Source organism: Myxine glutinosa, chromosome 4 (genome assembly GCF_964187855.1).
Source record: "Myxine glutinosa chromosome 4, kmMyxGlut1.1, whole genome shotgun sequence".
NCBI classification, from domain to species: Eukaryota; Metazoa; Chordata; class Myxini; order Myxiniformes; family Myxinidae; genus Myxine; species Myxine glutinosa.
Genome location: NC_136264.1, coordinates 103,436,631 through 103,446,194, shown reverse-complemented (window position 1 = coordinate 103,446,194; position 9,564 = coordinate 103,436,631). Strand labels below are relative to the sequence as shown.

The window sequence follows — 9,564 nt, the reverse complement described above, 5'->3', positions numbered from 1 at the left end:
CCTCACCATCATCCAGTTTAGAGAGATCTATAGTCTTTGGCAGACATCCGATCTTGCTGAAGGCGAGGAGATTGTCTGCAAGAGCCTGGAACCCAGAACCACCGGTGCTACGCTTTGATTCAGCTGGACAGCATAGCTTCTCAGAGGTGTCTTTCTGACATAGCACACACTGGTCCCAATCTGTCAGACATGGAAGATGTGTTCCAGATGAGCCGGGCTGTTGGGGGTCCAACACCATAAAACGTTGGGCCATTGTCAGTCAGTCAGAATACGTTTAGGGTACAGCCACCAGATGCAACCACCACCGTGACCTGAAAGCAGAATTAGCAGAATAAAGATATGCACAATGTCTCAGCTCTAGTACATATGTAGCAATACAGATCTGTCAGATATAAGCATGACAAAGAAGAAAAACGTTATTTGCGTCCCTGTTAGGCCACCATACAAAATTGTGTTCAAGTCCATGTGAGGCCTATGCATAACATGTCAATAACAAATGATACATAGATCCACTAGAATGTGTTTTGCACCAACCATAGTTGATATAGTATACACATATGGACTGGCATAATTCGGTCACTAGTCATATCTATGCACCCCGAGGGACGTTGAGTGACCACATGAGGGAAATAGGACCCTCATGTGGTCACTCACAGTCCCGAGGGGCGCATATATGTGACTAGTGACCGAATTATGCCAGTCCATATGAGTTTTATAACACACCACCTCTTGAGGGCGCTGTAAACTGTCAAACATTAACGACAAGTATCATAATACTCAGACGATCTTTGTAAAAACCATTGCAACTTTTACCACTATGGACCGGTCCATAGTGGTAAAATGTGCACTGGCTATGCAATCGGCTATACTAGTGAACCACACATGACAGTGTTTTAGCCAATCGGGAAGGAGAATCAACAAGAGGTGTGTTATAATTCAACTTATGGGCGAAAATAGTAAATTTTGGCCGCCATTTTCTAAAATGGCCGCCACAGCTACCATGGGACAAATATGCGATGTCCCTATATCCAAAAATATTCCTAAGGGTATGTCCTAACTGTGTGCCAAATGCCATGCTTTTATCATCAAACCCACAATTCTGTCAAAATATTTCACATATCTGCTGCACTATGAAGAAATATTATTATTTTGGAAATTCACAATACTCTACTGATATAAAAGGCTAATGCTGTCTGCCGGATTCAGGAAGAAGTTCGACCAAAAGGAAAAATACAAAATACAATGTTTTATAGCCGGATGCTGTTCTTGACGCCAACCCTTTTTGATGACCAGTGTTGAATGTACAAAAATGTCAGTGATGTGGATAATCAGAGAGTACCCCAGTACTCTCTTTGTAGGGATGGCATGGAAAAAAATGTCGCTCCCATCTGCTGCATGCAAAACTACAGTTGGATTATTGTGGTGCTGTGCATACACGATTCGTTTGCCAAGAAGGTAGGCCACAACGCGTTGTACAAAGTGAAATGCTTTATTAACAGCTCGCACGTAAGCACTGGGCGGGCTCGACTATCGAGCCCGCATATATGTCCCGCGGCCACGCCTTGCCCCCGGGCGTGGCCGGTCGGCCGAATGGCGGGGCATGTCCTCAGTTCCACCCTGCGCCTCGTGACACCTTCGTTCCGGGCGTGTCCCGAGCTGCGCTTCCACGCCCGGACGCTCCCGCCACCCGCCGCTGGTGCGCGGAATTATTGCCCACTGACAATGTGTCCGCCACACGCGCCCCCCCAGAATTCCCGCGCACCTGAAGGGTGAGCTTGCGGGGAAGCCGGATGACCCGGCCGAAACGCCCTCTGGCGATGCGTGCAGGGCTGGGGGGGGGGGGGGGCAGCGGGACGGCAGGACTGGGGGGTGCCGGGGGTCTGACCGCCGGGGGGCGGCCTCGACATGGAGGCAGAGCTGCTTGCGGGGGGTGGTCCAGATCGAGGTGGGCTGGCTTGAGGCGGTCCACGGAGATATGATCTGGAGTACCGCCGATGTCCACGATGAAATGTTTGTCCCCGGTCTCCAGCACGTGGAAGGGCCCGTCGTACGGGGGCCGCAGCGGTGCCCGGTGGGCGTCGTGCTGGACGAAAACGTACTCTGCCGTGCGAAGCTCCGGGGCGACGTGGGCGGACGGGCAACCGTGGTGTGCCATCGGCACCGGGGCGAACCTCCTGACGGTCTCCTGCAGGGTGGAGCGCTGTTGCGCCGCGGACCAAGGAGCCATGGAGTCGGGGATAAATTCGACCGGTACCCGCAGTGGTTGTCCGAAAACGAGCTCCGCCGAGGACGCACGCAGGTCGTCCTTGGGCGCCGTCCTGAGGCCCAGCAGGACCCAGGGGAGCCTGTCGGCCCAGCTGCCGTCACGGAGGCTGGCCCGGAGCGCGGCCTTCATTGAGCGATGAAAGCGCTTGCACAGGCCGTTGGCCTGGGGGTGGTAGGCCGTGGTGCGGTGCAGCTTGACGCCGAGCGCTTGCGCCACCGCTCCCCAGAGCTCCGAGGTGAACTGGGGTTCCACGGTCGGATGAGATGTCCGAGGGGGCACCGAACCGGGCAACCCACGTGGCGACGAAGGCTTGCGCGACGTCAGCCGCAGCCGTCGCCGCCAATGTCACGGCCTCCGGCCACCGGGTGGTGCGGTCCACCATGGTGAGGAGGTGGGTGAAACCCCACGAGGGGGGCAGAGGTCCCACCAAGTCGACGTGGACATGGTCGAACTGACGCTCGGGCACCGTAAACGGGGCCAACGGGGCCTGGGTGTGGCGGTGGACCTTTGCGCGCTGGCACGTGAGGCACGTCCTGGCCCAGTCGCGGACGTTCTTCCTGAGGCCATGCCAGACGAACCTGGCCGCGACCAGCTTCTGGGAGGCCTTCATGCCCGGGTGGGACAGGCCGTGGATGGCGTCAAAAACCGGGCGCTGCCAACCAGCGGGCACGATGGGGCGAGGCCGGCCGAGGGAGACATCGCACAAGAGGGCAGAGCCCACGACGTCGAACGGCACCTTGGAGGCCCGTGACGGCGGTCTGCAAGGCCTGGATGTCGGGGTCGGCGGTCTGGTCCTCCGCCATCCGGGCATAGTCGATCCCGAGGTGGACCGCGTGTGCGACAGACCGGGAAAGGCAATCCGCCACCGGGTTGTCCTTACCCGCAATGTGACGGATGTCCGTCGTGTACTCGGACACGACAGAGAGGTGACGTTGCTGCCGGGCCGACCATGACCATGGCCATTGCAAAAACAAGGGGCTGGTGATCGACGAAAGCCGTGAATGGGCGGCCCTCGAGCAGATGGCGGAAGTGTCGGACAGCCAGGTGGAGCCCGAGCATCTCGTGGTCGAAGGTGCTGTAGCGGCGTTCGTGCGGGCGAAGCTGCCGGCTAAAAAACGCCAGCGGCTGCCAAGCACCACTCACCCACTGCTCGTGCACCGCGCCCACCGCGTAGTCCGACGCGTCGGTGGTGAGGGCGATTGGTGCATCGGGCGCCGGGTGCGCCAGCATGGTGGCATTGGCCAAAGCCAGCTTTGCGCCCGCGAACGCCGCGGCCATCGGCTCCGTCCAGGGCGATGTCACCTTTGCCCGGCTTCCCCCGGAGGGCCTCGTGCAGGGGGCGCAGGAGCTGGGCGACGCGGGGCACGAAGCGGTGATAAAAATTCACCATGCCCAGGAATTCCTGGAGCCCCTTGATCGTGCGGGGGCACGGGAAACTCCTGACCGCCTCCACCTTGGCCGGTAAAGTGATGGCCCCGTGCCTGGTGACGCGGTGCCCCAAGAAGTCGATGGCGGTGACGCCGAAACGGCACTTCGCGGGGTTGATTATCAGGCCATGCTGGCCCAGGTGTTCGAAGAGCGTGCGGAGGTGGAGCAGGTGCTCCTCCCGGGACGCGCTCGCGACTAGGATGTCGTCCAGGTAGACGTAGATGAAAGGTAAGTCATGCAAGATGCTGTCCATGAGCCGCTGGAACCGAGCGGCTTGCTGAGTTGTTCCGTCCCAGCGAGGTTAGTCTGCACGCTTCCGGCAGCGGACGAGTTTACCCGCCTCCTCGCCAGTTTCCCGGCACTCACGCGGCCCACCTTTTCGGCGGTGGCCGTCAAACACGGGGTGGAGCACCATATCCCCACCGTCGGACCACCGGTCTACGCCCGGGCACGCCGCCTCGACCCCACGAAGCTCGCCGTGGCGAAAGCGGAGTTCGCCACGGTGGAGCAGCTGGGCATCGTTCGGCGCTCCAACAGCGCTTGGGCCTTGTTCGGCAACAGCGCTTGGGCTTGGGCCAATGCCTGGGCCACATTTTTCAACCCAAAAGGCATCCGCAGGAATTCAAAGAGGCCGAAAGGGGTGATGACGGCCGTCTTTGGTACATCGTCCGGTTGTACAGGGACCTGGTGGTAGCCCCGGATGAGGTCCACCTTGGAGAAAACGGTCGTGTTTGCCAACCGGGCGGAAAAGTCCTGAATATGCGGGACTGGGTAGCGGTCGGGGGTGGTGGCGTCATTGAGCCGGCGGTAGTCACCGCACGGCCGCCATCCGCTGCCGGGCTTGGGCACAATGTGCAGAGGAGAGGCCCAAGCGCTGTTGGAGCGCCGAACGATGCCCAGCCGCTCCACCGTGGCGAACTCCGCTTTCGCCACGGCGAGCTTCGTGGGCTCGAGGCGGCGTGCCCGGGTGTAGACTGGTGGTCTGACGGTGGGGATATGGTGCTCCACCCCGTGTTTGACGGCCACCGCCGAAAAGGTGGGCCGCGTGAGTGCCGGGAATCTGGCGAGGAGGCAGGTAAACTCGTCCGCTGCCGGAAGCGTGCAGACTAACCTCGCCGGGACGGAACAACTCAGCAAGCCGCTCGGTGAGCAGCTCAGCGAGCTGCTCAACGAGCCGCTCAGCGAACAAGTGAGCCAGCTGAAGGTTTCAGCCTGGACGAGACGTCGACGCTTAACGTCCACCAACAGCCCATGTGCACAAAGGGAGTCCGCACCGAGCAGGGCCATTGGCACGCTGGCGGTGACGAACGACCATTTGAAGCGCTGCCCTCCGAACCGCAGTGAGAGGCAACACTTCCCGAATGTGCGGATAGGTGTTCCGTTGGCAGCGAGCAAGGCGGGGCCCCAGCCCACGGCTCGCTTGTCGGACGCGGAGGCAGGGAGGACGCTTACCTGCCCTCCCGTGTCGCACAGAAAACGACGACCAGACAAGGTGTCCGTGATGAACAGGAGGCTGCCGGAATGGCCGACGCTCATGGCCGCAAGTGAGCACCGGCCCGGTCGTTTCCCGACCCGTCGAAAGAACACGGCGGGCGGCACGTTCTAGCCTTGCGGCCGAACCTGGCATGATAGTAGCACCAGGTTTGTGGTGGTGGCGGCGACGGTGGTGGTGGCAGTAGTGGGTGGGGCGTAGCAGCGGCCACGAGGGAAGCACGGGGCGCTGTAGCCTCCGCACCGGGATCCACTACGGCAGCACCGTACACCGACTGCGTGTCGCAGGCCGCGAAAAATTTGTCGGCCTCTCCGGCCAGGGCGCGGGGTTCTGTTAATTTCGAACCGGCCAGCGCGAGCCGCACCTGCACAGGTAGCTGGCGGAGGAAAAGCGCTCGGAATAGGAAATCCGGGCGCTGGTCTTCAAGGAGGGACAGCATAAAATCCATCCGAACGGACGGTCGTGTGTCGCCGAGGGCGGGAAGGTCCAGGAGGCGGTCGGTGCGTTCGACCTCCGTGAGCCCGAACGTGGCGAGGAGACGTTTGAGCGCCGCGTACTTGTGGTCACCCGGCGGGCGCCGAAGGATGGACACGACGTGGACGGCAGTGCCGGGCCCGAGGGCGGCGACCACGTGGTAGTAGATGGTCTCATCCGCCGTGATGCCCAGGAGCTGGAATTGAGCTTCGGCCTGCACAAACCAAACGTCGGCTTGTGCTTCTCAGAACTCCGGGAGTTTGACGGCGACAGCGTTGGTAGCCATGGCGCGTTCAGGGGTCAGCAACGGCTGAACCAGTCGAGGTCACCAGTGTGGTGCTGTGCACACACGATTCGTTTGCCAAGAAGGTACGCCACAACGCGTTGTACAAACTGAAATGCTTTATTAACAGCTCGCACGTAAGAACTGGGCGGGCTCGACTATCTAGCCCGCATATATGTCCCGAGGCCACGCCTTGCCCCCGGGCATGGCCGGTCGGCCGAAAGGCGGGGCATGTCCACAGTTCCACCCTGCGCCGCGTGACGCCTTCGTTCCGGGCGTGGCCCGAGCTGCGCTTCCACGCCCGGACGCTCGCGCCACCCGCTGGTGCGCGGAATTATTGCCCACTGACAATGTGTCCGCCACATTATCTTCTTTTAAAACTCACTTTGGCTACCTATGAGATCGACCTGGTCTGTTCAGCTGATTGTCGAGGAAGGGATCACTTTTCAGTTCTCCAGACCAATGCAAAAGCAAAATATAGCGAAAAAACGCGATCGGTCAAACCCGGGAATTCATCTTCTTGTTCATAATAATAATAATAATAATGATAATAATAATAATAATAATAATCTTCCTCAGACGGCATTTTTCCGAGCTGCCTCGATCAATGGCAATGATTCTGCTACCATTTGACAAAGTTTTACTTCCTGCAACATCCTTTGGTATTATAATTCTCGTGGCTTGAAATGATTCCTCAAAAAGTACACAAAACGACATTCCTTTGTAAAAGAATAGGGCTGGGGTGGGCGTGGCTATGACTGTCAACCAGTTTGATGGGGGCGGAGCCGCTGGACACATTTTCCTCAGTGTCGGCGTTCTGCATGATAATGTTATGTGGCATAAAATAATATCAGCAGAAATATCATGTCTCGGGAAAGGCCTTGTTTTTCAGTTTTACATTTGTGAAAATAAAATAATAGCAAGGTACCAGTGCTATACACCGCACATGGGACACGTGATCATGAACCCTCCAGTCGCGGGTCAATGCAAAAGGAAACCACGTGATCAATAAACCATCTCGAGTCACGGTTTCTCGGCGCCAGATTCGCTACGTCGGCTCATCACTTATGCCGTCGTATAAAACAGACTGAACAAGGAATCCAGTCAAATTGAATCTACGATAAATGGAGGTGTGTGTGTGTGTGTGTGTGTGTGTGTGTGTGTGTGTGTGTGTGTGTGTGTGTGTGTGTGTGTGTGTGTGTGTGTGTGTGTGTCTATTTAGCCGAGTGTGTCATACTTTTTCACGTCTATTAATTAATTCCGCACGATTCAAATGTGCCTTTTAACCCTTTAGACTGCCGAGACCCCTTAGACCTTGGCAGACCCTTCAACACTTGACCCAAAAGACCCCCGAGGACCCAAAATACCAAGATGACACAAATCACCCAAAAGTCCCCGAGGACCCAAAAGACCCAGATCACCCCAAAGTCCACAAGGACCCATAAGTCCCCAAGGACCCAAAAAGTCTCTGATGACCCAAAAGCCCCAAGGACTCAGATGACCAATAAGTCCCAATGAACCAAACGTCCCCGAAAACCCAAAAACCCCAGATGACGCAAAAACCGCAGATGACCCAAAAGTCCCCAAGGACCAAAAAGACCCAAAAGACCCAAAAATCCCCAAACACCCAAAAGTCATCAAAGACCCAAAAATCCCTGAAGATCCAAAAGTCCCCAATTAAAATTTGGTCCAATGGACCAACGGGCCCCCTAGTTTAATAAATATTTGAACTGACATTTTGTGTTCCTTTCATCTTTGTTTTGGCACACTGCATCGCCTGGAGTGGTCAATGGTCAATTAATTGATATGGGCTCCGCCCCTTCCCTCTGTCCCTACCCTATTGGTTAAAGGGAAACCACATCAGTTATTTTGGGCATTTCTATGTGCAGGTCATTGTGTGGCCTGAGGCTGGATGAAGACATTACTCTTTGAGAAACGAGCAATAAGACAGAGCTGCAAGATACAGTCAGGGTTACGTTAGCGGTTAGACAATATTGGAACATGTGCAGTGTTTGACATTGCTGACTAAGATATCTTGGCACTTTTGCTCCAAGATTGGGTATCCTCTGAGTACCATATACCATTGTGTTATTCCACATTGTAAAAAATGACAGAAACAAGTTAATAAAAAAAATTATGCTAAATTAAAAAGGCAATGTGGGAATGACAAACTACATTCTAAAAAAGGTCCTCAACAAGATAGGGATGATGTTGGTTAAGAGAGTAGCTCACAGTATTGCCGTCACATAACAACCCCGACATCACTGCCTCCAGACTACTGTCGAGAGCTCGGCCTAGCGAAAAGTATCATAAGCTCCTATATATAATTTCTGCAAAAGTATAAGAAGCTCCTATATAATTTCAGGGACTTCCTGCAGTTTCAGTTTTCTTTCCTACTTTTCTTTTTTATCAACATAGAGTAACCAATCACAAATGGACATAATTATATAATACTGAAATTAGAGATGTTCATGCAGTTTGTAAGAAGTTGATGATCATGTACTGATATTATAACATTATACTCGGATTGCTAATTTGTACAGTCTCAGTGTGTGGCTACACTACAAGAGTAATGAAGTACTGTTGTAACCAGTGAAATGTTTGTGGAAGCTTGAAGCAATGATTGATGAATTGTAAATGAGGCAGTGATGTAGGGATTGTTATGTGACGGTAACGCTGTTGTCGACTCTCTAAACCAACATAATCCCGAGCTTGTTTAGGACCTTTTTTAGACTGAAGCTTGTCATCCCCACATTGCCTTTTTAATTTAGCATAAATTTTTTTTAACTTGTGGCGAATAATCATGAGTGGGAAGATTTATTAGAGAGGAAGAACCCACAAACCACTGCACAACTTCCCGATTCACTCATCAGAGTTTTCAAGTTTAAATATTTCTCTCCAGTTGTAAAAGCAAATCTTGTAGTTTCTCCTTAAGGATCTTTTCTTTGTTTTCCAGGTCCCCCCAAAGGGGATGCACCGTTCCCGGAGGTACTGCAATACCGGGTCGATACGTGGAGCAGACGGAGCAAGCCCCTAATCCAATTCCCGATACCAAAAATCCATTTAATAGACTAGTCCCGCATTGCGGAACATATCAGCTATTAAACTGATGACCAGATTTATTAAAAAATTAAAAAATCAAAACACAACGTTTAAAAACAAACAAACAAAAGTTTCCCCCACAAAAGGGGTAATCACATATAAAATAGAAAGAAGAAGGGACCCTGGAAATTTCCAAAAAATCATCCAGGGACCAATAAGGGGCACAAAGCCAGGTTTAAAAAGCGGGGCCAGTCTCTTATCGGCACTCGCTCCTCGACCTTTTGGCCGCCAAGATTCAACGATCCACACATACATCCATTCACAGTAAACAGAAAGAAACTCATGTGAATAAAAAACAACACAATTTAAAACAAACATCAACAAATACAAGACCAGACAAGACAATCAGGCTCCCTCGGCATACTGACGGTGGCCCGACATATGTTCAATGTATATATCCCGCGATCCCTTGATTGCGTCAATACAGCACAATCTTCTCATCAGTCTGCGGTAAGGTCGTGAAATCCCCAGACGATTCAGGGCAGACTCATTGCCTGCGAACCACGACCCCAACGCCCC

The 9,564-nt window shown here is 54.0% G+C and overlaps 1 pseudogene; it reads right to left on the bottom strand.

The window, feature by feature from the left end:
- Nucleotides 1-8,909: 8,909 nt before the first annotated feature.
- Nucleotides 8,910-9,086, bottom strand: LOC144891906 (U2 spliceosomal RNA; annotated as a pseudogene).
- Nucleotides 9,087-9,564: the final 478 nt, after the last annotated feature.